The sequence below is a fragment of the Mustela putorius genome, unplaced genomic scaffold (assembly GCF_011764305.1).
Source record: "Mustela putorius furo isolate JIRA1106 unplaced genomic scaffold, ASM1176430v1.1 tig00003909_pilon_pilon_pilon, whole genome shotgun sequence".
NCBI lineage: Eukaryota > Metazoa > Chordata > Mammalia > Carnivora > Mustelidae > Mustela > Mustela putorius.
The window spans coordinates 20,145,812-20,172,169 of NW_025422057.1; positions in this window are offsets into that span (position 1 = coordinate 20,145,812).

Sequence of the window (26,358 nt, forward strand, 5' to 3'; positions counted from 1 at the left end):
ACAAGAAATCACAATAGGGAGAAGAGAAGGAAAGAATTTGTCTATATTTTTCTTCAAAAGGTTTTCTATATTTAAAGGTGTTACAGGTCAGTGACTTTTACAGTGGACTTTCACTCTTTGAAGCATTTTCCAAAAACGTGTGTGAAGTTGCAGGGTAGAAGAGCAATAGTGAGCCCTGAATGTAGATAACAGGTCACAGAAGAGGGTATAAAATAGATAAATAAATATGTAAACAGCAGATAAAAAGGAAATGATTTTGTGGAATATGTTATAAGATTTTTCAATCTATGTCAGTGTTGGCCTTTTGAGACCATCTAGTTCAATGACTGTAAGTCCCGGCCGGCTGTTGGAATCATCTATAGAACTTGATAAAATACAGATTTTTGAGTTTATTCTGGACTTACTGAGTCATAATCTTTAGAGTTGGATGTTGGATATTTGTAGTATTAAAAACACTGCTCGGGAGATTCTGTGGCTCACATTAAGTTAGAAGCATAGTACTGATCCAGTGGCTTGCCTTATATGGCAGCCCTGGCTTCCCACAAGCTGTTTCAGCTTACAGATTGAATTGGGTTACAATTACACATTGATCACTGTCTCTCATCCTTGTTTCTCCCATAAGAACTAATTTTGCTGAAAGTCCCCTAAAATATTTTTGCTGTCTCTAGGTGGAGTCTCATACATGCTCATGAGCAGGTCTGGCAGATGCCCTGTAATGTTCATTGAGCCCTGTTGCCCCAGTAGTCATTACTGTGGCTTCCATGAAGGGATCCAATCGTGCCACATTGCTCAAAGTCTCCTATTCAGCATTAGCTCTGATAGCCTGGATCCTCAGAGCTTTGTGGATAGCCTGTGGAACACTGTCTGTGAGCTCTTTCTCACCCACTTTTTCATGAGACCTACAAAAAAATCTATTGTTCTGATTAGCAGACCAAGACAATTATAAAGGAGAAACTAAGTACCAGAGAGCTTATGGGACCCGGCACAAATAAACTAGGGCATGAGGAACACAGGCATTTGGACCACCACTGCCCCATCCACAGCATATTGATTGCTTAGATCCATAAAAAGCTTGCTTTGTTTCCATGTCATTTGTCTTCCTGGGACAGCCTGGTTAAACAATTTAGATACTGTGATAAAAGATGTAAAAGAATCAAATGATAGAATTATCAGAGTAAAAAATTATGCATCTTGCAGACAAAAAATATGTTCCTTTCAGATGTGGACATTCCCAGAGCTATTGCTCATTTTCTCGATGTCAGGGACAATTCAAGTCAGGAAAAAGGAAGTATTAGATTTATTCCAGATATGCATAAGCAGCACAAATTGACAGCAAAAGCAGAGAGGTTATTGGGGAGTTTAATGCTTGAAGGCTTGCTGTTTACTTTCCAGACCAAACCCATGGGTTTGGGACTATGGGACTATGGCATATAGGCAGTATAGGCGGGTACCCAATTCACTTACCATTGAGCTACCAGACAGCTCATGAGGAGTGGATAGGGTACAGCATGAAGTTTTGACCACATTCTAAGTCAAAGAAGCTGGAGTGACATCATCTGTGTTTTAAAGTTTACCCTGGTTGTTGTAGGGTGAACTGGGAGACCACTATAGTACTCATTGCTGTGAAAGTTCTCTGACACCATGGATCTTTAGAATCCAGATGTGTGCATGTGTATATCTGGGTGTTGGGTGTGGGCAGTCTGTTTAATGAAAGTGACACTGGAGTCCTCACCCCAGACCCTGGAAAGAACTGGACTCAAGTAGTGTTATAATATTAAAAGAATCATTAAATGGTGGCTTTGGCTTTTTTGATTAATGCCTCATAAAACAAGGCAACACCACCATTAAAGCAAACAGGTTTCCACTGCTCCATCAGGCAGGGTTGGGAAAAGTAGTTGTTTGAAGGGAAGGGCTTACTATGTGACCATGGCCAGAAGAGAGGATGGGGGACTGTGTGACATTCTGGATGTCCTCAGCACTCACATGCCTTCCTCCTTTCCTTCAGCAGGCTCTGATTTATAAACATGACTCCTTTCCCCATGAGGATTACAGACAGCACCCATGAGAATACTTTGACTTCTGAAGATCAGCCTCAACACTCCTATTCATTTCTTTTAATTTACTTTACCCAAAATAGCATCCCCAACAGAACTGCAGTAACCCATGCAGTAACAGGGCCCTTTAAGTGACAGATGGCTTTAGGGTACCTTTACAGTAATGCAGCTGAAGCTCCAGCCTCTTCTCCATTCAGTGAAAGACAGAGCCGTACTTGGATTTTTGCCATGTTATTTGCTAGCTCTTGATCTGAGAGATAGCAAGATGTAAAGTAGAAATAGAGGGCTACATCTTCTGGAATAAGGAAGCCCTAGAGGGAAAGCAAGTGATTTAAAAGAGAACCGACATTGAAAAATCACAAAATCACACTAGGGCTGGAAATTTATGGATTTAGGAGAAAAGAGCAATGAATATGTGAGTGGTTTTATGTTTTGAACTCTTTGAGATGCACATATACTAAATTTCCAACCTCCTTTCGGTGTCATGAAAATCCCAGGGCTTCTTGTCAGAGTGGACAAAAAAAGTGATAAAGAATGTCTTTAGGGAAGAAACAGAGGAAAAAACAGAGGATAAATGATACTGGGCACATTTTTAAGCATAGAGGGTGAATTTTCCTATGGAATGTTGATTAGCAGATGAAGAAGACTCGATGTCAGAATCCAGCCACAGGAGCACACAAACTAATAATCCTGATACTGGTGATTGAAGTCTGGAAGGTTGTTTTCTTTTGCCTTTTAAGACACAACATACCCCAGGCCACATGGATATAGTCATAAGGGACGTGATTATTGGAAAATTCTGTGGACAGTTGTGTGTGGAAGGAGAGAGCTGGGTGTACTCACAAGGCTCTTAACTAAAAGCTCTTTCCAGTAATTTTTACAGTTAAGTATTATAGGGCACTGTATTTTAAAAATATGATATTTACTCAATAATAATTAATAAATATAGCCCTCTCCAAATGAAATCAGAGGTGGTTTTATGTAGAGACACTTTTATAGATCCTGTAAGGAGCACCATTATATAGACAGTAAATGTTTACATTTTTATAGAAGTATTGATCGATAGGCTGTCACCATTTTTTCTTTTCACAATCCCTTCTCATTTCTTCTTCACCCCCCCCCCCAAACAGATATCTCACGTTTTTTCCCTCGGTGTTATGATTTTGCTCCTTTGGGCCATTTGAAAAGATGGTTTAATTTTTCTTCAGTGTTATCAAACAGATCAATACTCCTAAAGTTTTTTTGTATGGTGAAGTCATATACTTTCTGTGCGCTAAGATATTCTTATTTTACCTGTTATTTTCTGAATGGGGTTTTATCATGGAGATCACCAAGTAATAGAAATAAGGAAAGATGAGGTCAGAAGGAAATGCAGGTGTCCATGGAGTGTAGGTGTGTGGTGCAGAGGCCCCAGGCATGTCAGGAGGCTGGCTATGGACCGCCAGAGGTTCCAGGTGGAACCTCTGTCACACAGCAGGATTCCCTGCGCTTGTTTGGTTTACCCTGAGAACCACAGGCATTTCTTTGCTTACAGAGTGCCAAGAATCAGAGTGAGAAGAGCACGGGCACAGACGTCCATGGCTCTGTAACCGCTGTTTATAGACCTCATGGTATATGCCAGGCCCTGCTAAGCCCTTACAACCCTAATGATATTTACTATTCACCACAATCCTTGGAGGTGTTTCTGTCATCACTTACATCCTACAGATGAAGAAACTGAAGCTTATAGACATTATATAAGTGCCCCCAAATTTCACATCTCCAGAGCTGCAGGGGTCGGACCGGATGACTAGAAATATCTTAATTCTTATGTTGTATATCTGGGAGATTATTATTATTATCATCAATCTAAGTTCTTAGAGAGCTGGAGCTAACATGTGCCTCTTGCATTTCCAGGATGCAACCTTTCAGCAGAGAGCATTTCTGTCTTTGAGCATCTCTGCTTCCCGTGGTTGTGAGTGCTCATAGTAGGAACAGAGTATCCTCAAGAAGATCCTGGCTTTGAAATTTAGACATGCACGCAACAATGAGAGAGCCAGGGATAAAAAAGAAGTCAGCATTTCAGAAACAGAAAGGGAGAAAACGGTTCATAAAGAGAGCTCTATTAAAGTCATCAAAATGTCTCTGGCTTAAGGTTGAAAAACTTACAGCTAGCCAGAATACGAATATTACAAATGACTGCCAGCAGTCATCGATTGCCTTCTTTTGTCATGTTTATGCCCGGGGATTTAATACTTGATCATTTTTCTTTTAATGGTCTTAAATAAACGGGTGAACTATTGAGAGCTAAAATATCTGCAGATGTAAAAAAAAAAAAATTTTTTTTTAAAAGTGAGATAAAATTTAAGGTCTAGAGATTTCCCCCCTCCCTTTTCCACACATGCTACATTATCCAGGTCAATCTAGCAGTGAGAGCACTGATTTATAGTGGAGGACAAGGCATCTTTCAGGACAGTAAATGTAACCCCATGAATCCATCTTGGAAAAAGGAAGGCATGAAGGAGGAGATGGTCCTAAAGGGAAGCCCCTCTCCACAGTGTGTATTTGTAAGTCAGGAACAATTTTGGGGCCAGGTTTATGCAGCACAGACTTAATTGAGCTGACAGAGATATCTTCTTTAAAGACGATTGTGTATAAATCTCAGGGTGGTGGGGCAAGGCTCTGTGGATCACAATTTCTATTCTCTCTTTCTTTTCTGAAATTCTCATCATCAGTCACTTCTAATATGCAGATCACTGAATCTCAATATCCTCCAGGTTATTCTGATGGGACAGTCTTGGAACTGCATTTTGAGGAAATAAAATCATTCCATTTTGATCCTCTTCTTCCTCCGTAACCTCAGAGCTACAGTTAGAACTAAATTGGCCCAAGAAAATTCTAGGCTCAATGCAGTGGCTCCTGCATGGTGACTTGCAGAGATGTCACTTCCCTTCACACAGGGACACATGAAGAGCAATTTAGGACTCGTACTAAGTCTGTCATTGGAGTCTGGAGACAGAATATGTGAAGGAGTTCTCTGTAAACTCAAGAGTGTAAGAATAGGTCTTTTTTTTTGTGGGGGGGGGGGGGGGAAGGGATCTGAGAACTCAACCAGCCCCAAATAAAGACAAGATCCTCTCTTCCTGTTGGGGCTCAGGAGAAAGGAGATGGGGGAACAGATATCAGGTGTTTAGAAGCAGACAATAGAAAGGCCATTGTGACACAATATGGGATACTATTGGAGTCTCAATGGAGTCACACAGCTTTGGAGGACCCCAATATTTATTTGGAAATTATAGCTCTTTTGTGTTTCCAGATACATTCCAAATTTGAATGAGTGTTCTCTATATAAACTGTAAGTATTTTTTCAGTAAATTACAGTTACTCACTGGACAACTTTTACATGTAGGACCAGATACATGAGTGAGATGCATTTTCTTACTTTAAGCATGTTAATGGAGGGCTCAGTCTGTGGCAGGTAGCACATTAGGTAAGTCCGCTGGATAATTGTACTTGTTCATTCAAGGAAATGCTAGGAGGTGTGCACTATTCCCATCACTATTTTACAGATGAGGAAAATGAGAATCAGAGATATCAGCTGTTTGTCCCTGTTCACACAGCTGATATTTAAGAGAGCTGAGACCTGGGATTCTGGCCTTTGTGTTGCCTTCATGGTAAGTCTGAGAGTCTGCAGACTCTCTGACCTCAGATTCTGTACCAGGTGGTCAGCTCTTGCCTGACTCTCAGATTCTTAGTAACAGGATGCTCTGGCCAGGACAAGTGTTAGGCTCTCTGATTAATTCATCAAGCTTGAGTCCTCTCATGGGAAACACTTGAAGGCCTTACTTAAGGACACCACTCCACATACCCACAGCTGTCTGATTAGTTAAGGTCTGAAAAGTATATTAGGTGTTCATTTCCAACCTTAGTATCAAAGGCATTCCGGTTACTTTCTGTATTAGGAATCCTGACTGTAGCTGGAGATGAAAGGAGACGTTTTTATCTTTTGGTTCACTAGAGGCTGATGTGGGAATAGAGGAGGGGGATGGAGAAAAGGGGAGGCTGGCAAGAGGCTTAAAGAAAATATAAACACATGCATACATATACCATTGTTATTTTAAGTTTCCGGCAGGCCCTTTCATCCTCAGGTAAAATAGTTTGGAACTTAGTAAGAGCCAAATGTGTGAACGTGTGTAAACTCTGGATTCATTTCCTATCCCCGAAGCCTCTCCCCAGGGTTCTATAAACTGGGTGTGATAATCTTGTACTCCACTATAAGCAACGGCGTCCAGCACTGTGATATGGTAAGCTTTGCTCGGGGCCTCAGTTAACCTGATATGCCAGCAATGCCTATTTAACACCTGTCTGAATCCCCCTCCCCCACCCCATTTATTCATTAACAGTGCTGGCTATGCTTCTTCCAGGTTTAACAGTGTGACTGGAAGATGCTCCCGCAGGGTTCTTAGAGTGAGGTCTGTCTACTACCTGCATAGGCGTCACTAGGGGAATTTATTAGAGTGCAGAGTCCTGGGCTTTATCCGTGCGGATTTTGACTCAGCGAGTCTGGGGTAAGGTCCAGGAGTCTCTTTAAAATTAGTGCCCTGGGGATTCTGACTCAGGTATTTTGATACTGCTTGTTGAGAGGCACAGTATTTATAGATAAATTCGCCGCGAAAGATGGCCTCTGATCTTTTCATAAATGTTTGTGTTGAACAACAGATACACAAAGAGAAAGTCATTGTGTTATATAAATTGTCAAACTTGTATCCTTAACTATTCTGTTTGGTTTTATCCTTTCTTAAAATTATATTTTTACCTTCTAGTTTTCATCTTATGCCTTGGACATTTTTGCTTCTTGTAGTTGTATGTACTTTGTGTGTTGATACTGTTTATCTTTTCAAAGCATATTCATGGCCAGTGTTTTAGCTGAGGACACTGAGGCACAAAGACATTAGGTGACGTGTCTAAGTGATATACAGTCAGAGCTATTGATCTCAGTTCTGATTCCAGAGGTGATTCTGGCACACGATTTGAGACATCGTCTGCCTTCATGCTTGATCATATTTGTGTGTGGTGGACAGAGACTTTTAGAAGCCACCTGGAACTTTCTCTTGCTCGCAGGGCATCTTAAAACAGGCCAGCTAGAGGAGGGTGTTACCTCTTAGGTTCCTCAAGGAAGGAATTTATAGTCAGGCAGTCACTGGAGACATTCTTTTACAAGTGACCCACCAACTGTTCTCTGACATCTCCAGCTAAATCTGATGCAGCTCAGGTTTGGAACAGGTTTCTCTAAGCTCCTTCTAGAACCACTGAATTTTTTGCCATGGATGTAATCAATCTCTCCATCCCCTACATATGCTGACCTTGATTTCTACCCCTCTGATGGGTAAAAGGTCATACTTGTGGCCAGTAAGAAATAGGACTAGAACCGGGATATACATCTCTTGAGGTATCCTGTGGAGAATAAAGAACCATGAGAGGAGACTTCACTTTCCATTCTGCATCTGGCTTCATGACCTCAGACAAGTGGCTTAACCTTTCTGAACTTTGTTTCCTCATCCATGAATTGAGAATAATAATGCATAATTCAGGGGGAAGTTATTCCTACTGAAGGTGTCTGTTGTGAAGCAGCATCTGGCCTTGATAATCAGGGTGGATGTTTACAGAATGCTGGTTCCCCCTCACTTTCTTTCCCAATTTGGGGCATGGCACCTCAGGTCTAGTCTGATAAAAAAGACCCTTCTCTATAACCACTGTGATGAAATGTCTCTTTAGAGATGGTAACAGCTGTAGAGTAACAACCTACTGCTGAATCTTTGACATTAACTGGCAATTCTATTTTAATTTAAAGACATCTGTAATGTCAGTAAGAGGTTTTCTGGAATACCTTTCTGGAACCCAAAGAATAGCATTATCATATCTAGCCATGGCCTTTGGTGCACTCTCTTGTTGCCTCTCCTGGTTCTAGCCTCAGCTCTCAGAAGCCTAGAATCTGGAAGGAGATTTGGCACCATTTGGGAATGGCACTCACCCAGGGACAGGTCCAGCCTGGACCTCAGAAACTGGTTTCTTCTTTCAAGAAGGTCCCCTGACAATGCAGGGAACTTCCCAACCCCGTAAATGAAATCCAAGAGGATTGTGGTCCTGCAAAAAGGGAACTTCTCAGTTGGTTAAGCAGATGATGGTAGTAATGCCAAATCCATAGGCTGGCTTGGGCTGCTCGATCTTTTCCCGAGAGAATACCTTTCTGCCAAGACCAAAGAGTAGAGGCAAGTATTCTTTTAGTTTTATTTCAGAAAGCCTCTTATGGGCACAAATGGCCTTACAATGAAAATAGAATTGGCTGCTAATGTCTAAGATTAAACTACATCTCTCTTGAATCTCTGAAATATAAGCTATTTTGTCCTGCTTTTAAGATCAGTGTAGATTGCAGTATTTCTGTGGGTGTTTGCCTTTTCTGGGACTTTTTGAGTCTGAGAAGGTTATTAGTAGAAGCACTTTACAGTTAAATCATTTGCTTCCTGTCACTCAAAAATAGGTCTAGAGGAAAATAAAGTATTATATTATTTTTCTGTGTTTTGAAACAGAACCAAAAAACGATTCGAAGATGAGAAAGGCTAGTTTTGAGATTCAGTTGCAGACAAGAAATGACAGGGGCTGGAGACTGGGTGTGGCTCTTCCTACCCCTGCAGCTCTGAGATCTGCATTTCCAACTGTGACTCCATTTAGGAAAGGACAATGTATAGCCACAAACAGCCCTGACATGCATCAAAGGGCAGAAATCCCAAGCAAGAGGCTCGTGCTGCTGCATATTCATGAATGCAAATCAGGCCCTAGGACTACAGCTCTTGACTCTGAGATTTTAGATCTGGGAATTATCTGAGCTTCCTGCAAGTTTCTGCAGATTACATTAGCTAAAAGGAAGACGGCAAATAGACAGTGAGCTAAAGTTCCCTTTCTTCGTGCCTTTTGAAAGATTTTTTTCCCTCAAAGATTTATTTATTTTTTTAGAGGTGGGGAGCAGTGAATCCCAAGCAGGCTTCATGCCCAGTGTGGGCATAGGGCTTGATCTCGTGACCCTGAGATTATGACCTGAGTTGAAATCAAGAGGCAGGTGCTTAACCAACCGAGCCACCTACGCTCCTCAGAGAGATGAGTGTTTCTTAGTCATCTTAGAGATGACTGAATCCTTTTGGTCCAGAGTAGTGCGGGGCTTCAGCCTTGGAAGGGAGCTGGGGGTCCCATGCCACACACTCTATGTGAGTCACCAGCATACTGGATGGTAATAGCTGGAATATGGCTATTTTATTCATTACTGTATCTCCAACTGCCAGCACAGTCAGGCACATACAATGAACTCACAAATATTTACTAAGTAGATGTTTCCCTCATTTTAGCATGTACTGGTTTTCTATCACTTACCGTGGACTCATCTTTTAGTATATTAGCTTTGTCCCTGCAAGCATGCATAAACTTTCGAAAGGCAGGGACAGACAAAATTATTAATAACGGGAGCTACTATTTACTGGTGCATATACTGGTAATAGGTTGTGTAGGAGACATAGCCCACACACAACCCCATCCCCACGGCTGTATGAAATGAATTATTATTTCCATTTGGCATATTAAGAATCAGGCTCAGAGAGATTAAATAACTTGCCTGTTATTTAATATAAAATTAAATTCAGTTTCTTTTATTAAAAATATATAATGTAGCATAATCCCTTCTGGTGTATTTTGTTTTTCTCTCCATCCTTCCATTTATCTATTCTTCAAGTATAGAGTGTGGAAAAAATGATTTTCACCAAATGATGATATTTTCAGTAATTTTTGTTCTTTTGGTGTGCTTTTCTGTATCGCTTACTTTTATATTAATAATTTTAATATATTTAATTTGTAAAATCTTATCTTTTTCTTTTTCCTAAAGGAGGACAAACACGATAGTTTTTTTTTTTAAGATTTTGTTTATTTATTTGACAGACAGTTTATTTATTAGGCAGAGAGGCAGGAAGGGAAGCAGGCTCCCTGCTAAGCAGAGAGCCCGATGTGGGGCTTGATCCCAGGACCCTGGAATCATGACCCGAGCTGAAGGCAGAGGCTTTAACCCACTGAGCCACCTAGGCACCCCCAGCTAGGATAGTTTTTAAAGAGAGAAAGCTTACTAGCATGTAGGTCATTTCCTTCTTCTTGTGGGTTCCCAAAATATGAAGCCCAGTTAGAATCAGTCCCCACTCCATCAGTGTGTTTCATACTTAGGATGACCCTATGTCCTTGTTGGCTCAGAGAAGTCCCAGTTTATGCTTATTATCTCAGTGTCATTATTGCAGGTGCTTTCTTTTCACCAGTGGATGATAAATAGCATGGGTGTTTTACTGATACCAGAGCATGTGGTCCCAGTGCTGAGGTTGGGGTCTCCTATTCCATTCTTGCAGACACAGGAAACCTGGGGCCTGAGACACCTGTGGGGATAAGATGCTGCTGCATGCTGGGCACAAAATAGGGAGAGGAGCTACTTGGAAATGCAGCTGTCTGTGATGCTGGGAAAGAATTCCCAGTGCTTCTTGCACAGGTTATGCGTGGGTAGGATGGCTAATGACTGTCATTCAGGTGCATTAGGAACCTTTGCTGTAGCCTCCCCCTCTAATTAGGACTGTAATTGCAGAGCAAGGAGGCAGTGGTTCAGCAGCAATGTTCTTGCTTGCGAGCGTAGCAACAAGATAGACGCAGCACCTCCCTCTCTTTGTAGCCTTCAACATGCTCACAGCACAGACTCCACCACCCCCAGCAAAAAGCAAAAGCCATCACTGTAGCTCCGAGACACCAACACCCCCTTCCCCCCCGCACCCCCAACTGTGGCTCCTAGGAGGTGTCTGCTCCACTGGGCTTCACAGCTTTCTTGCTCTTGAATCTTTCAGTGAAGAGAACAAGGTCAGACTCTTGAGAGGACAGAACCTGGGCTCTGAAGAGGATCCTCTAGCCTGTTCTGTCTCCGATCTGTCCAGTAAAGCTGTGACGCTTCAAGGGATCCTCTCTCTCTCTGCCTGCCTGCTCTCCTTTTCCTCCAACCCCCCTTCCCTTCCTTCCCTCCTTCCATTTTCCCTCCCTCCCTCAAAGTCATTTAATACTAATATTAATAAACAATTGTCCAGATAATCCCAAGAGTACTTTTCCTTCCCCATTAAAGTACTTTTCCTTCCCTTTAAAGACAAGGAAAACTATCCTAAAAGATGTTCACCATCCAGAAACCTCAGAAGCTGATAGAGCTGGGATGTGACCCACGTCTGTCTGTCCATCTGACCCAGGATTTCACTAAAACGTATAACTCTTATGTGCTGTATTTTTCATGTGGAAGGGGGTGGCAGACCAAAACTGCATCACCTTGCAGAGTTTGGGGTGAGTGTGGTAAGGCAGAGGGGTCACTGTTCTGTTCTCTGGCACCCTGGAACTTGGAAACTTTAAGGAAGGAGACATACAAAGGGACCAGGTACTGTCTGGGTTGACCGACTCAAAAACTACTGATGTGGGTTTATTAACCGTTTCTTTCCTGAGTAGATTAGTCAGTATTCAAAGTAACGTTCAGGGGCAAAAAGTGCGATTTAGAACGTATTTAGCAAAGCAACCTTACAGCTGTAGAGAAAAATGATTCCCCTTTGTCATTAATTTCAGTACTTTTCTTCAAGACCTTAATTTGGACTTAGGGCTTCTCCATTAGCTATATAAATGGGATTAATGACTTGATTCCAGCAGAGAACATAAGGCACTTAAGGAACTGTTTCAGCCTGATGATGCATTATTATTACTAGTAAAGGTAGAAATATTAGCATTTTTATGGCCCCTTATTTGCAGAGACTATTTTGATGGCTAATTCACATACATATTATAAGCCTAATGGTCATTTGGTGCCCCCCATTTGTCATGCTTGTATATATTTTCAACATTAAAAATTCTGTAGTACTAGGACAAGTAATATCCACAGAGTCCTGCAACTAGCCTGTCCTCTGTGGTTCACAGAATGCTTGCCTCCCCGGCAGAGGATTCTGACCAACTCTCCACCCACCTCTAAAGTCTTCTGCAGGGATGTATGGGTTTAGGGACCCTAGAATCAGTCATCTTCTGCCAGTGGAAAGTTTGAATGATGCCTTTTCTGGCTCCCTAGGGACCTTCTATGCAGCAGGTTTTCCACTGGGCAGTGAGGAATGGGACAGTTGCAGTCTTGACCTTTATTTCTAGTTACAAATATTGAATTACGATTTTTGCTCTATTTCTAGTTTTTTTTTTAATGTACTATAATAGGCTTCGACTTTCTTTTTTGAGGTATTCAATCTTTAATTGACTACCATAGCAGAATTTATATGGGATAAGAGAGGGGTAGATGTTGGTTTGCTGTCACTGATGTTTGCATTGTAATATCTTTGCATTGTAATATCTTCTAATACCTCTACTTCCTGTTTAACAAGTTGGAGGACCATGATAATAACAATGAGACATTCTTTAGGTAGGTAGAAGTCCAACATTTTGCTAAGTATCTTAAATTCACTGTCACATTTGCCACTCACAACAAGGTTATGAAATAGATCCTGTTGTTATTCCCATCATACAGGGGATGGAGCTGAGTTTTACATGACTTGCACAGCCAGCACTTAACCCAGTATTCAATCCAGCTATCTGATTCAGCTTGTAACCAAGCTGCACCTCAAATCTACTGAGTCTCATAGTCTAGACAGAATTCTGTGCTGGATTTTGAAAATAACTCTTTCTGGGTTCTTTAGGGACTTTCTGTGCACTCAAATTACCTATATGAACAGCATTAAAATCCACAGAATGCCCCCGGTGCTGGATGCTTATTTTTGGTCATAGTTTTTGCTTTTCCTGTTTCTAATTTTTTTTTTCCTCCTTCCAAAATGATGGTCTGGGCCCCAATTTTTGCCTTCCGACTTGGTTTAGAAATCTGAGTTTTATTCATTTTGCAGGCATTCCCTCACATTACAGTGGGCTTTTGGGTATGGCTTCTTTGCCACTCATTTGTGTTAATGAGTTAACATGGCAGTGGGTCCCCCCCCCCCCCCCCCCCCCCCCCCCCCCCCCCCCCCCCCCCCCAACCACCAACCGCGCCATTTTCCTTCTTCCTCTCCTTCTTTGTACTGACCCCTGGCAATTTCTTAGTGAGGAGCCATGGTCTGGGGAGCAGGGCTGGGATGAACAGGACCAGCACCCATGTCAGGGTACTTTGCTGGATATCGGGAGTTCCTGCATGCAGGTTTAGAAGAAGCACCATCAGGGATGAAATCCGCAGGTGGCAGTGCTGTGACTGCCAAGCCCCAGGAGCAGGAGAAACGTCCTGGACACTGCTGGGCCCCTAGGACAGTGGGGCTGTGGGCTACATTGTCAGGCCTAAAGCAGGTGGTGAGTAACCAGCGGCTGTACCTTTGCACAGGCACATCATCTGGGCCCTCTAGGCCTTCCCCAAGTTCCAGCGGAAGCCCTTGCTGCACACCTGAGCCCAGGTGAACCTGGAGTGGGCCAGGAGGGCGTGCTCACTGGGCGCAGGGAGAGCCTCCTGCAGGCGGGCGCACCTGTGCTCACCACGTGATTCTCAAGGAGCCGGAGGTCGGGCTCGAATCCACCAAAGTGTCGCGAGGGTTTCACGATCTCAGCCTTGGCGGTCTTCTGGTGTCTGCCCGGGTTGCACGGGAAGCCGAGCACTACCAAGCACCCGGCCGAGGAGCCGCTGCAGCTCGTTCACAGGGTGTCCTGCCCCAGCGTCGTGCCTCAGAGCGAAGCCACCCGCTCGGCGAGCAGCTCCTTGCCCGCAGGGGCCCCGGGGCCCAGGCTGCCCTGCCGGTGCGCAGCGCAGCAGCAACCAGGAGCGCGGGCAGCGCGGGCACGCGGCGGGGCTGCCGGAGAAGAGGGCCTCCCCTTTTCCTGCTTATGGAGAAGAAACGCTCTGAGGCTTCGGGAATTCTGCAAAATTTAACAGAGGGGGTCCACGGAATTTCCAGGCTCGTGTTTATGCGGCCCTTCCTCTGACCTCTCCTTGCGGCCGCGCCAGCGTCTCTGCAGGCGAGTGGCGCTGAGGTGCTGGTCTTTCCACATCGTACCTCTGTCGGGAGGCCGGGAACTGTCTGTGCCTGGGAGGAGGACCCGTGGTCATCTTCAGGTTCCAGCGGTAAGAGTTAACATGTAATAATGTCTGCTTCCTATATAGTCACACTGAAAACGTACCTCAACCTTACGAGCACCTGCCCAGACCCTCATTTTACTAATGAAGAAATGGGAAGTGACTTGCCCCCCGAGACGCAGCTGGAAATGGGGGAGTGGGCTCGAACTCTGCTCTGTCCACTTCTGACGCTCAGCTTGTATGGTGGGCCTGGGGGGAGACACAGGTGTGGTCGGAGAGCGTCCCGGTGATGATCAGCCAGAGGCCCCAGCCACTCCCTGCACAGAGCTGGTCCTCCCAGAGTTAGCCGGGACTCCTCCCTCATCGCCAGGAGGATATTTTCTTCCCACTTGGGGTGGGGATTTACCTGGGTGCTTGAAGTGGGCGGAGGGTGAGGGATATGCCTGAATTCTGGCTGTTGAGGAGGGAGCGGGTTTCCTTCAGTGACCCAGGTCTTTTTTGGAAAGAATGAACTTGTTTCCTTCTCCAATGCTCAGCAGGAGAGGAGTAGGGTCCTACACAAGGAGGAAGGAAGGACCTGTTTATTGAGCACCTACTAGATGCACACTGTGTGCTAGGCTGTTTCAGGCTTCTTTTTTTGAAAAGCTCATTCCTCTTTGCCTTGCTAGGGCTCTGGTGCCTAAACCATGTTTAGGGGAATGGAATCCTGAAAACAAACCCGAGAGAACTCGTCTGGCTTGGCTTTTGCAAGGTCTTCATCACATAAGGTAAGGCATAGATTGAGGACTTAATGAATCTGAGAGTTTTGAGACTCTTGACAGCACGTGACAGGAGCTCAGTACTCTGGGAGCAATAGTATTATTGCCTCTCTTTTACCTCTTGGATGTTATTTATTTTTTTTTTTTATGTTTAAATGTTTATTTTCATGTTAAAAATGAAGGATGTTACTCCTTAGTACCCCCAGGTGCCACTGTCACCTGGCTCAGGAGATGAGAAACCTTCCACTTCTACCCCCCTCAAAAGGTTAAAAAGAACAGCGCGGTTGCAAGATTGCCACAATCTCCTGGAGTTTTGTGTCACTGTAACATTGTACAGTGTGGCTCTCTTATAGAGGAGAGGGGACTACCCCTTTCCTATTACAGATACTATTATAACAGCCTTGCTGTCTTCCACAGAAAAATGTTGCCTTGGAAGTCTGTTACTTTTTTTCCCCTCCAAATTTTTATTTAAATTCCAGTTAGTCAACATACAGTATAATATTAGTTTCGGGTGTAGAACTTAGTGATTCATTACTTACATAGAATGCTCAGCAAGTCGGTGTTACTTTTAATGCTCTACAACTCAGAGCTACTATTTGTAGCATTGAGTTAGATTTATTAGGTTCCCCCCAACATCTAAAATCCACTAAGCCCTGTGAAAGAACATCTGAGGGAACTAGGGATGAACAGATTTTCCTGTTTTCAAAGGGAATTGGTGGAACACTCCAGGAGTAGGGACTTCTCCAGTTGTAACTGATCTGCTGGCAAACGTGATGCTCCACAAACATGGTATCAGGTGACCTTTTCTGCCTTTAGTGTTGTCTTCATTTGTGTACTCTGTAATTTATAGTGAGGTCATCTGCTTCTTGGCTGATAGTTGAGCCTTTGGTTAAGGGGATTGGGTTTTATTTTCACTTCAACCTGCTTCTGATGTAGAGTTTAAGGTGAGATATAATGAGGCATGAGGTTAAAAAAATGATGTGTAGCCGGCAAGTGCACACTGTTTTTTCCATGATGACCTTGGAGGTGTACTTGGTTCTACTGACAGTGCTCTGAGTTGCCCTGAGCTTTGTATGAGACTGAAACCTTGATGACAAGTTTATTTAGCCCCATCTGATCTCCTATTTATGAAACATTTGTATGAAAAATATACACATGTATCTAATATAGCAAAACTACTTAGTGCCTATGGTGCAGGTGTGAGTCACCAGCTCCAAGCTGGGGAGAGTTTTGGGGCAGAAAGCCAGCTTACACTGCATTTGTCAGGCTGTCCACCTGGAGGAAGCATATATTGTCTCTTTCACACAAGGAACTGTGTGGGCTTGTGGTAGGCCTGTACCAGGTGCAGTGCAGGCCCGTGGCATGATGTTTATAAACACTATTACATTTAACCTGCACAAAAGCTGAGTGAGGAGTTTATTATTATCCTCACTTTACAGAGGGAGCAATTGGCTTGTAAAGGTATAATCACTGGCTCTGAATCCTGGTATTGGATTTATGGTACTGGAGAATAGGGATGGAAGTTGAAAGATGGGATTCAGATTGTGTTGATTTGGAAATGGAGATATTAGTATGAACTTATATTTTCTGTTTTTTTTTTTTTTTTAAATAGGTACAAGAAATAACTGTAGGCTAAAAACAATGACATGCAACAAACAATGAATATATTTAACATCCAGGTCTCTGTTTCTATATATTCTTCTCCACTTGTTGAAACCAGATCTTCTTGGGGAAATGGCTATTCTCAGGCTAGGGCAAAGAAAGTATAAGATGAGCCTGAAAGCCCAGAAGATAAGGAAGTACTCGAGGAATGAGGGGGACGTGGCCAAGGGACATAAAAGGTAGCTTGAAGGACCTCACTGGCCAAATTAGAAGCTGGTACAGCATGAAAATAAATAATGATAAAATTGATTATTGGCCATTGAATAAAATAAGAAACCATGAGACCATAATGATAGAAACAAACAAACAAATAGAACATCATACAAAGTTCTTCCTTACTGGAACAAGACAGCAGTTGGCCCAAGTTCACATAGTTGAGTTTCAAACCATGGTCCTTGCAATTGCAAATCTTTCACTAATTCCCCCTGAGTCATGGGGACTCTCTATGGCAACACAAAGATGCATTGAAAGGGAAAAATGAGATATCTTCACTTAGTGGGACTGGATTCAAGGTGGGCTTCACCATGGCTAAGACCAGCCAGTTGCTGACATTTTGCATACATTTTTTCAGGGTCATTTTCAAAGGATTAGCTAGTGTGAAAAGATCTTCAGAAAAGAAAGTGTTCAGTTGGTTCTTTTCTGCTTTTGCTTTCAGAAGCAATGCAGGGTTTGTTTTGTTTTTGTTTTTACTGTGGTTGTGGCAAGAAAAACAGAAAAAGCTTAAATAAAATAATTGGAGGGAGGTCTTAGGGAAAGCGAAGCCTAAGATTCCAGAAAATGCCAGATACCAGGCCCCAGGAAGATCAAGAAGCAAATATCCCAAAAGATGTTTCTATGATATGGTGGCTGTGTCGTCTTCCTTCCTGTGGCTGCCCTTAGTCTCTCTGCTCCATTCCGGGTCACCTGATCAGCTTGGTCTGAGATTCACCGTTTCTAAGAGTGTTGTGCCCATGGGCCAGTAATGTATTTTCAGGACTTTTAACTGTACCACCTGCAATTTCCCTTTTTGTTTCTTGGTTAAAACCCATGTGGGGAGTCTTATTAACTTTGTTCCTTATTTAAAGTCATATAGTGCTCAGTCCACCGATGTCCCACTACGACTCAGGTACCTATTCATGGTCCCGTCAGCTGAAACTGGTTGGAGAGGGGGAGGGATTGAAGGGGATCACAAGTTAAATCATATACTCTGTAGGGATGATGGATAGGGTGTTTCCATACTGGGAACACACGGGCCCCCGTGGACTCAAAACACAGCAAGAGTTGCTGTGACCATTATCCCATTACAGTGATAAACTCTTACAAAATACTTCTTATACTGAGGAGGGAGACATGATAGAGTGACTGCTATGGTTTTGAAAAAAATGGAAGAGAACTTTTGTTTGACAACTTGCATCCTCTGATTATACTTGACTACTACTCTTTTAAGAATTTTAGGCTGGGGGCACCTGGGTGTCTCCATTGGTAAGCATCCTGCTCTTGATTTTGATTCAGCTCTTGATCTGAGAGTCATGATCTCAGGGTCGTGAGACTGAGCTATGCATCAGGCTCCGTGCTTGGCAGGCAGCCTGCTTAAGATTCTCTCTCTCCCTCTGTCTCTGCTCCTTCCCTCTTCAAAACAATTTTTTTAGGCCTACCTTTGAGAATGATCAGGGAACCTGGACAGAAACGAGCCCCCACACCCATGAGTCAGCTTTGAAATTACTCCGGGACCTGGTGCCCACTTCCTAGTTCAGACAGACCTAGTTTCTCATCTACCCTTTTTGGCTGAAGATCCTGTGCTAAACTAGTTTGGGTTGCAGTCAAATCTCAGATGCTTTTCTTGGCCAGGGAATCCCTTAAGTTGCTAATTTCTGTGTACATCCTTGAGTGCCACCTGATTTACCCAGTCTGATATTTTTTCCCATTTGTAACTGTTAATAGCTAATAAATAATAAATAATAAAACTAGTTAATAGCTTTATTGAAGATGTATTATATGTCAGGCATCATGCTAAGCTTCCTTTGTGTGTTAACTTTTACATTAACTCCCACGCATGGGGGCATTATCCCTATTTTACAGATGATGAAATAAAGTTTAAGAAAATAAAATAACTTGCCAAACCTAGCAGAACTATTAATGTCCAAGGTAGAATCCAATCCTTTTGTGTCTAAATATATGAGCCTATAAATTTCTGCCTTGCAGTATTCTTGTCAGCAGCACAGACCCAGCACTTCCTGCATACAGAGGCTGTTTGTCCAGTTGTGATGTATATCTAAGATGGCTCTCCTCAACTAAGCTATCTCAGGAAATTCATCTCTTGAGTTTTTCAGACTCCAGCCCAGCTCTCAAATGTTGTTCTCTGCCTGGACCTTCACTATATTCCAGTTCTCAGCTGCATTACATGGTGTTTAGCTATTTCTGCCCCCCCCAGCCCCCCTTGGCTCTAGGTTGGTTTCCAAGGAAAAGAAGTTTCAATGTTTTTCCTCTGAACTCTAGATCCCTAATTTTTACTAACGGTAATGGGTAAAGCCATATGCCTGACATATTCAGAATTTTGAAGCAACTGGCCCTATTAGAGGAGGGAAATGTAACTATATGGGCTGGTCTTTCTGACAATCCGTTTGCTTGAGAAAATTTGATAAGAATAAAAAAATATAATTGACTTGGCTGCCATCTCTACATTCCTACATTCACACCTCCTGTCCCCTTGGCCAAAGCAGCACTAGACAGTGAGGAAAAAACTGGTGTCTTCCATTTGTCAATTACAAAAGCTGCTGTATTAGTAAAATTTTTAAACTAAAATTGTTATAAAAAGTCTTTGTGTAGGACGTCCAGGTAGCACCTATCTTTTGGGCAGCATCTCATGATCCTTCTCTGCTTTAGTTTCTCCTTGGCTCTGAGATTAAATGCAGTCATCTAAGTCTAGAGAGGATTTCGAGGGGTGCTACCCCCTCAGTGAGTCAGGCTGAGCACAGGTGATTGTGATTGCATTTCATGGAAGCCTGGGTGAGTCTGATCATAGAACTCAGAAAGCCTGACTCAGCATAACCTTGCTGAGTTCTGCCAAGAGATGGCCCATTTTTTCCCCTCCAAAATAGCTTTTTATAAACGATAAAATTAAAGAACACCTCTATAGTTTACCACTCTAATTTAATAAGGTAACTTGGTGCCTGAGGTGGCTAATGACGTCAAGGCCTTGCATTTGGGGCAAGCACATTTCCTCTGAGGATGAAAGGTCACTCTTAAAATGAGACGAAAGTCCTTCCCTAACTGGTTCATCCAAAACATGGTGACACAATTAATCAAAGCGTTCAGGTGATGACATTTTAAATACTAAACTGCCAAGGAAAGATTTCGACTGAAGCCCATGCGGAAAGAAATACAGGAAGCTCTCCAAGCTGTGGCTTCTTGTTGGAAACCACATCCTTCCATTTCTTTAGATGGAATGTCTTCCCTGAAGAGGGAAGGGCAAAGTGTCTTCCTGTAGTTCACAAACGTGGGGAGAGGCAAAATGTTATTTATTTAAGAAACTTGGGATGAAAGCTGGGGTTTGTAAGACTTCACATGTCATTTGTGAGGTGATGGAGGTTTCTTGTTGGCCAGTTCTCCTGGCAAAGACAATTTTGGGAGTCACTTAAATGGCTTTTAGTTCACCGAGAAAACATTAATTCTTAAGTATCTGGTATATTCAGTATCTTCCTTAGATTTATCTTTGGATCAAATCAAAAGAAGTTTTCTTCTATAAATATATCATTTCTTCTATAAATATATCATTACTCTTGGGACTAGTATGCAACTAGAATCTTTTTTTTTTTAATATAATTTTTTATTTTTTATAAACATCTATTTTTATCCCCAGGGTACAGGTCTGTGAATCACCAGGTTTACACACTTCACAGCACTCACCAAAGCACATACCCTCCCCAATGTCCATAATACCACCCCCTTCTCCCAAACCCCCTCCCCCCAGCAACCCTCAGTTTGTTTTGTGAGATTATTGTCTCCCTCCCAATCCCATCTTGTTTCATTTATTCTTCTCGTACCCTAGATGTCCATCAACAGATGAATGGATCAAGAAGATGTGGTATATATACACAATGGAATACTATGCAACTAGAATCTTAATTTAGTGATTGATAGTAATAATAATGGTAACAGCAAATAATACTAAGGTTTTATGTATCAATGTGCATTATTTTGTTAGTTCTCCATATTCAAACCTCTAAGGTGGTATAGTGTCTTAATAGTGTGGTTCATAGACTTGCTGTAATAGGTTCTACATATTGGGGTTGGGAGGTGGTACACTCATGTATTAAATACAGATCATAAGTCTCCCTCAGAATCTGCTGAGGTACAATATCCATGTCTGGCTTTTCTCTACCTTTTAACTGACCACCCTCCCCGCCCCCAACCAAGAGAAGTAGAATAATATGTCTGCTTGGTAAATTTGTAAGGAATCTTCTGGGAATGGTTGGTTTAGCTCTATTATCTGTTTTCAAGAGTTCTAACTACTTTCAGAAAGGGGGGGGTCTTTAATTGGCCAATGAGGGGAGGTGACTACCCTTGCCGCATTCACTCTGGTTAGAGAAACAACTGTATTTTGAACTGGACTCTTCTGTTTTTGTTTTTATTTTCTTTTTCAATGATGAGGTACAAAATGATTAACTCTGTTTCCTATTAACTCTCCCCCTTTCTGCCATTCTCTATAAAATCTTCCTGTCTCCTGAAGGTTATTATTCCACAGATATAAATATATATGTTAAAAATTGGGAGTGCCTACTTCTGCTACTAAACGTTGCTTCCACGCAAATGTCAATTCACTCTTTTCAACCAAGGGTATCGTTATGTATACTACTCTCCAGGAGACTCACTGAAGCTTTCCTACCAACTACTCTTTTTGTTGCTCCTTCATTTCGTTGGCCAGTCATTGATTGTTCCTTTTATTCAGCTTACCAACACCTATTATTTGCAACGTGATCATAAGGTAATTTCATTCTGCTCTAAATAAATAGTTGTTTACCATTTTTATACTCTTAGTTGTAAGTTTAAGGAAGGGACAAAGTATTAGCTTTATTTCTTCCAACTCTAGATTCCATCACAATGCTAAGCACATTAAGTGTGCTAGGTAAATGTACACATTAAATGAATTGCATTGAAATTATTTTTTATTATGTAGGTAATACATGCCATTGTAAATAAAATGGGGCAATCTTGGAAATATAAGAAATAAATGAAAATAATTTGTAATACATCTACCAAAAGTTACTAGTTCTAGTCTTTTCTTCAAAAATAGCTTTAGTAAGGCATAACTTACATGCCATAAAAAGAGTACTTGTGAGTTCAATGAATTCCAAGTTTATATGATTTCATAGCAATCACTGCAATTCAGTTTTAAGGTGCATCATTCAAAAAGTTCCCTTGTACTTATTTAAATCATATAGTAATAAATACATTTAAGATACATAGCTGGTTATAAAAAAGATATATAACTGGATATCAAATTCTGTGTAGAATTTTATACTTAAAAAATTCCTAATATAAATATTTCCCTCTGGAATCAGGAACATAAAATGCAAACATTTGAATCTCTGCTTTATAATCTAATGATGTATCCCAAATTACCATACTGATTCTAATTTTACTCCAATGTAAACTATAACAGAGTAAACATACTTCTGTGTAATTTCCTGAAGTAAAAAAAATATATATTGATTACCATGTTTTTCAAACATTTACAACTTTCTTCCCCCACCCCAAAGAGCATATATAAGTGTTTATTACCACCTTTATGTATAGTCTTTGTAATTGTGTAAAACTATATAAACCTTTGCAGATTTGGAGGCTGATTCCAGGGAATGTGGCTGCGTGTTGCCTTGGGGCTCATATGCACAATTTTGAGCAGTTTGTGTGCTCCTGCTTGAGAATGTTCAGGCCATGCTGAACCAGCCAAGCCGACCACGGGGTGCATCCACCCAACACTCGCCTTCTCTACACCATGCAAGGGCACACCCCACTGCCCAAACTGTGTGCTCATCTGGTGAGGGCACTTTTGTCTAATTAGTCCAAAGGCTTCATGAAGGCCATCTGGGACCTTGATGGGTGTCTTCAGAATGATTATCATCTGAGTCTTTGCGTGCTCTTCAGATGCTGCTTTCTGGGAGCAGCAAAGCTCAGCTGTGGAGATTAACCTGTAAGAGGGTCAGGTGAACAGAGCTGTCTAGGGAGCTTGGAAAAAGTCCTCCACGACTGAGCTGTCCGGGGTTATCAGTCACTGCAGTTCACTCAGGTCCATATCTACCACCACCTTCATGCTGACTGGCCTCACTCTGTATTCTTCTGTCTGTCCAAATACTCTTCATCCTTTTAAGATGTGGTACACCATCCTTTTACGATGTGGAGCCTTCTTTTGTCACCCGAATTCTTAGCTATGCTTGGTACGTAATTATCCCAATAAATGATCCTGCTTTTCCCTTTCTTAAGTGTACATTATTTTTTGTCATTATACCAGATGGAAGTTAAGTGCACACGCTCTGAAGCTGGGTGGGTTTGCAACCTGGCTCCACGACTTCGCCGGCAGGGAGGTCTTGTGATGTTTCTGAATCCCTTTGGGCCTCAGTTTTCTTATGTGTAAAATAGAAATAATAATAATAATAAAAAATAATAGTGCCTACCTCTTTGGGTTTTTTAGGAAGTTCAACAAGTTGATGATACTGTTTTTAGAAAAGTACTTTTCCAAAAAGTACCTCGTCCATTGTTATTTTTATCTTTTATGTGAATTACTCCATTTTGCCAAATGTGTTGTAAATTGTTTGAGAGCAGCAACTATGTCACATTTCTTTGTATTCTAAATAACTATTGTTTCCACTTTCCACACAAGGAATAGTTAGTTCAGAGAGGCTGTAACTCACTAGTTGTGGACCTGACATTAGGATAGTAGGCCTACTGGTTGTCAGTTCTGTGTTTCTTCAACTTTTACCATTTTGTTTGACATCAATATTATTTTTTTCATAATGCAATAATAATACTAATTAATAGTCATAACATCGTTGTCTTTAAAGTGCATTATGCCCAGTATTTTTAAATTTGTACAAATAAGCTTTCTGTTTATGCTTTAGATAAAAGAGAGGTCATATATTTCATAATCATGACCTAGATATTTTTCTTCCTTTTTTCCCCAGGCATCCTCTTCCATCCCATGAAATACATTTCAGTACCATGTTTTCTTAACTTTAAATATGATTCAACAGGGAGTGTTCAATAAAAACAATTCTAACTGGCTACAAACATAAACATAACCTCATTTCACTCATACTGTTAGAAGAGTTAATTGGACCTGCAGAGCCACAAGCTAAATACAGTGGTTTATGCACATAGTGAATCTAATTTCCCCTAAAAACATCTCTCTGCATGGGTAGTTGAAGGTGCTAGGAAGGAGAGAAAATTTGGGATGGAACTTCAAAAAATCAGTTTGCTGTCGATTATCTGCTTTTACTAGACAGACTTAGAAAAAAAATAATTATATGACAAAAATGTATTTGTGTACACATAATTCCTTTCATATGGAAAGAGTAAAATAAACAAGGAAATCATACATTTTACACTGTAGTTGAGCTCAGCCAAAATCAATAGGGATGGACTTCCCCCTTTTCCTACCTATTCCCTTAAAATCCTTCATAAATATGGTCTTTAACAGTTTAGTATTAGGAGACTTTTAGGGAAGATAGCAGAGTAGGAAAGTCCTAAACTCACCTACTTCCAAAAATACAACTAGAGAACCTGAAGACTGGCAGAACAGACTCTCCACAGCTAAGTGTAGGGAAGAAGACATATAGAAGAAGGTAGGAAGAGCAGAGACACATTTGGGACCTAAGGGGGCCTGCTGGACTCTTCAGGGGAGGGAAGGACATGGCAACTATGGAGAGGGCTGAGAAACAAACCCTCACACCAAGTTTCCCAGGCAGGGGAATTTGCACGGGGAAGATGAAGCCCTATAACATTTGGCTTTGAGCCAGAGGGGCCTAATTTCATAAGTTCTTACTACCTCTGGGGCTTAAGACCTAGCCCTTGAAAAGTCACTGGGAGAGAAGGAGGTTCATAGGAAACAGTCCTCACCCTTAACGATGCAGTGTGATGAATAACCCTTTGAAAGTACAAAGAAAGCCCTTTGAAAGTAGAATCAGCAGTCTGAAAAATGCTGGGGTATATGGGAATAAAACCTATTTACTAATCTCAGAGTGTGCTGGAGGGGCAGGGATCTTTAGGAGGACTTCTCAAGGAACAAAGGAGTTGGCAGGGGTCATTGACTTTCCCTGCCCTCCCTGCGAACAACCTGCCCATCCTCCTGTTCTCCTGCAGACATGGCTCTTCCTGCCAGACCTCAACTCTGAGGGGAACTGGAGGGCCCGTACTATAGTGGGCAAAGCCTGATCTTGTTGGCAGTGGGTACCCTGACCCTACACTCTTCTGTAGACTTGCCACTTCCAGCCCTGCTGCAGGAGTTTTCTAAGAAGACAGAGGAATATGTTTCAAATGAAAGAGCAGGACAAAATCACAGCAAGGAGCCAAAATAAATGGATAGGGGTAATATGTCTGATAGAGAATTTAAAGTAATGATCATAAAGATACTCACTGGACTTGAGAAAAGAGTGGAAAGTGAAATGGAAGCTAGGGTACCAATACTTATATTGGACAAAGTAGACTTTAAAGCAGATTGTAGTGAGACAAAGGAGGACACTATGTAATCATAAATGCAGCAGTGCACAATTATAAATATTTATGCACACAATGTAGGAGACATAAAGCAGTTAATATAACAAAGGAGGTAATCAATGTGATACAATAATAGTAGGTGACATTAACATGTCACTTACACCAATGTGACAGTAGTGACATTAACATGTCACTTACACCAATGGACAGATCATTATAACAGAAAATCAGTAAGTAAACAGTGGCTTTGAATGACACATTGGACTAGACAGATCTAACAGATATATTCAGAACATTCTATCCCAAAACAACAGAATACACATTCTTTTCAAGAGCACACAGAACATTCTCCAGAATGGATCACATATTAGTCCTCAAAACATGTCTCAATAAGTTCAAAGAGATCAAAATCATACTGTGCATCTTTTCCCACCACAATTTTAGGAAACTAGAGATAAACTATAAACAAAAAATCTGGAAAGAACACAAAGACATGTGGGTTACACAATGTGCTACTAAACAATGAATAAGTTAACCAAGAAATCAGAGAGGAAATAAAAAACACATGGAGACAAATGAAAATGAAAACACAACAGTCCAAAATGTTTGAGATGTAGCATAAGCTGTTAAAAGAGGGACGTTTATAACAATACAGGCTTACCTCAAGAAGTAAGAAAAACTTCAAATAACTAAATTTATACATAAAGGAGCTAGAGAAAGAACAAACGAAACCCAAACCAGAAGGAAGGAAATAATAAAGATCAGAACAGAAACAAACAATACAGAAACTAAAAAAAGCCAGTAGAACAGATCCATGAAACCAGGAGGTGGTCTTTGAGAAGATCATCAAAACTGATAAACCTTTAGGCAAACTCATAAAAAAGAGAAAGCTAGAGAGAGAGAGAACTCAAAATCAGAAGTGAAAGAAGAAATACAAAGGTTTATAAGGAAATATTATGAAAAATTACATGCCAACAAGCTTGACAACCTAGAAAAAAATGGATACATTTCTAGAAACCTATAACCTTCCAAATCTGAATCGAGAAGAAGTAGAAAAATTGAACAAATTGATTACCAACAATGAAATTGAATCAGTAGT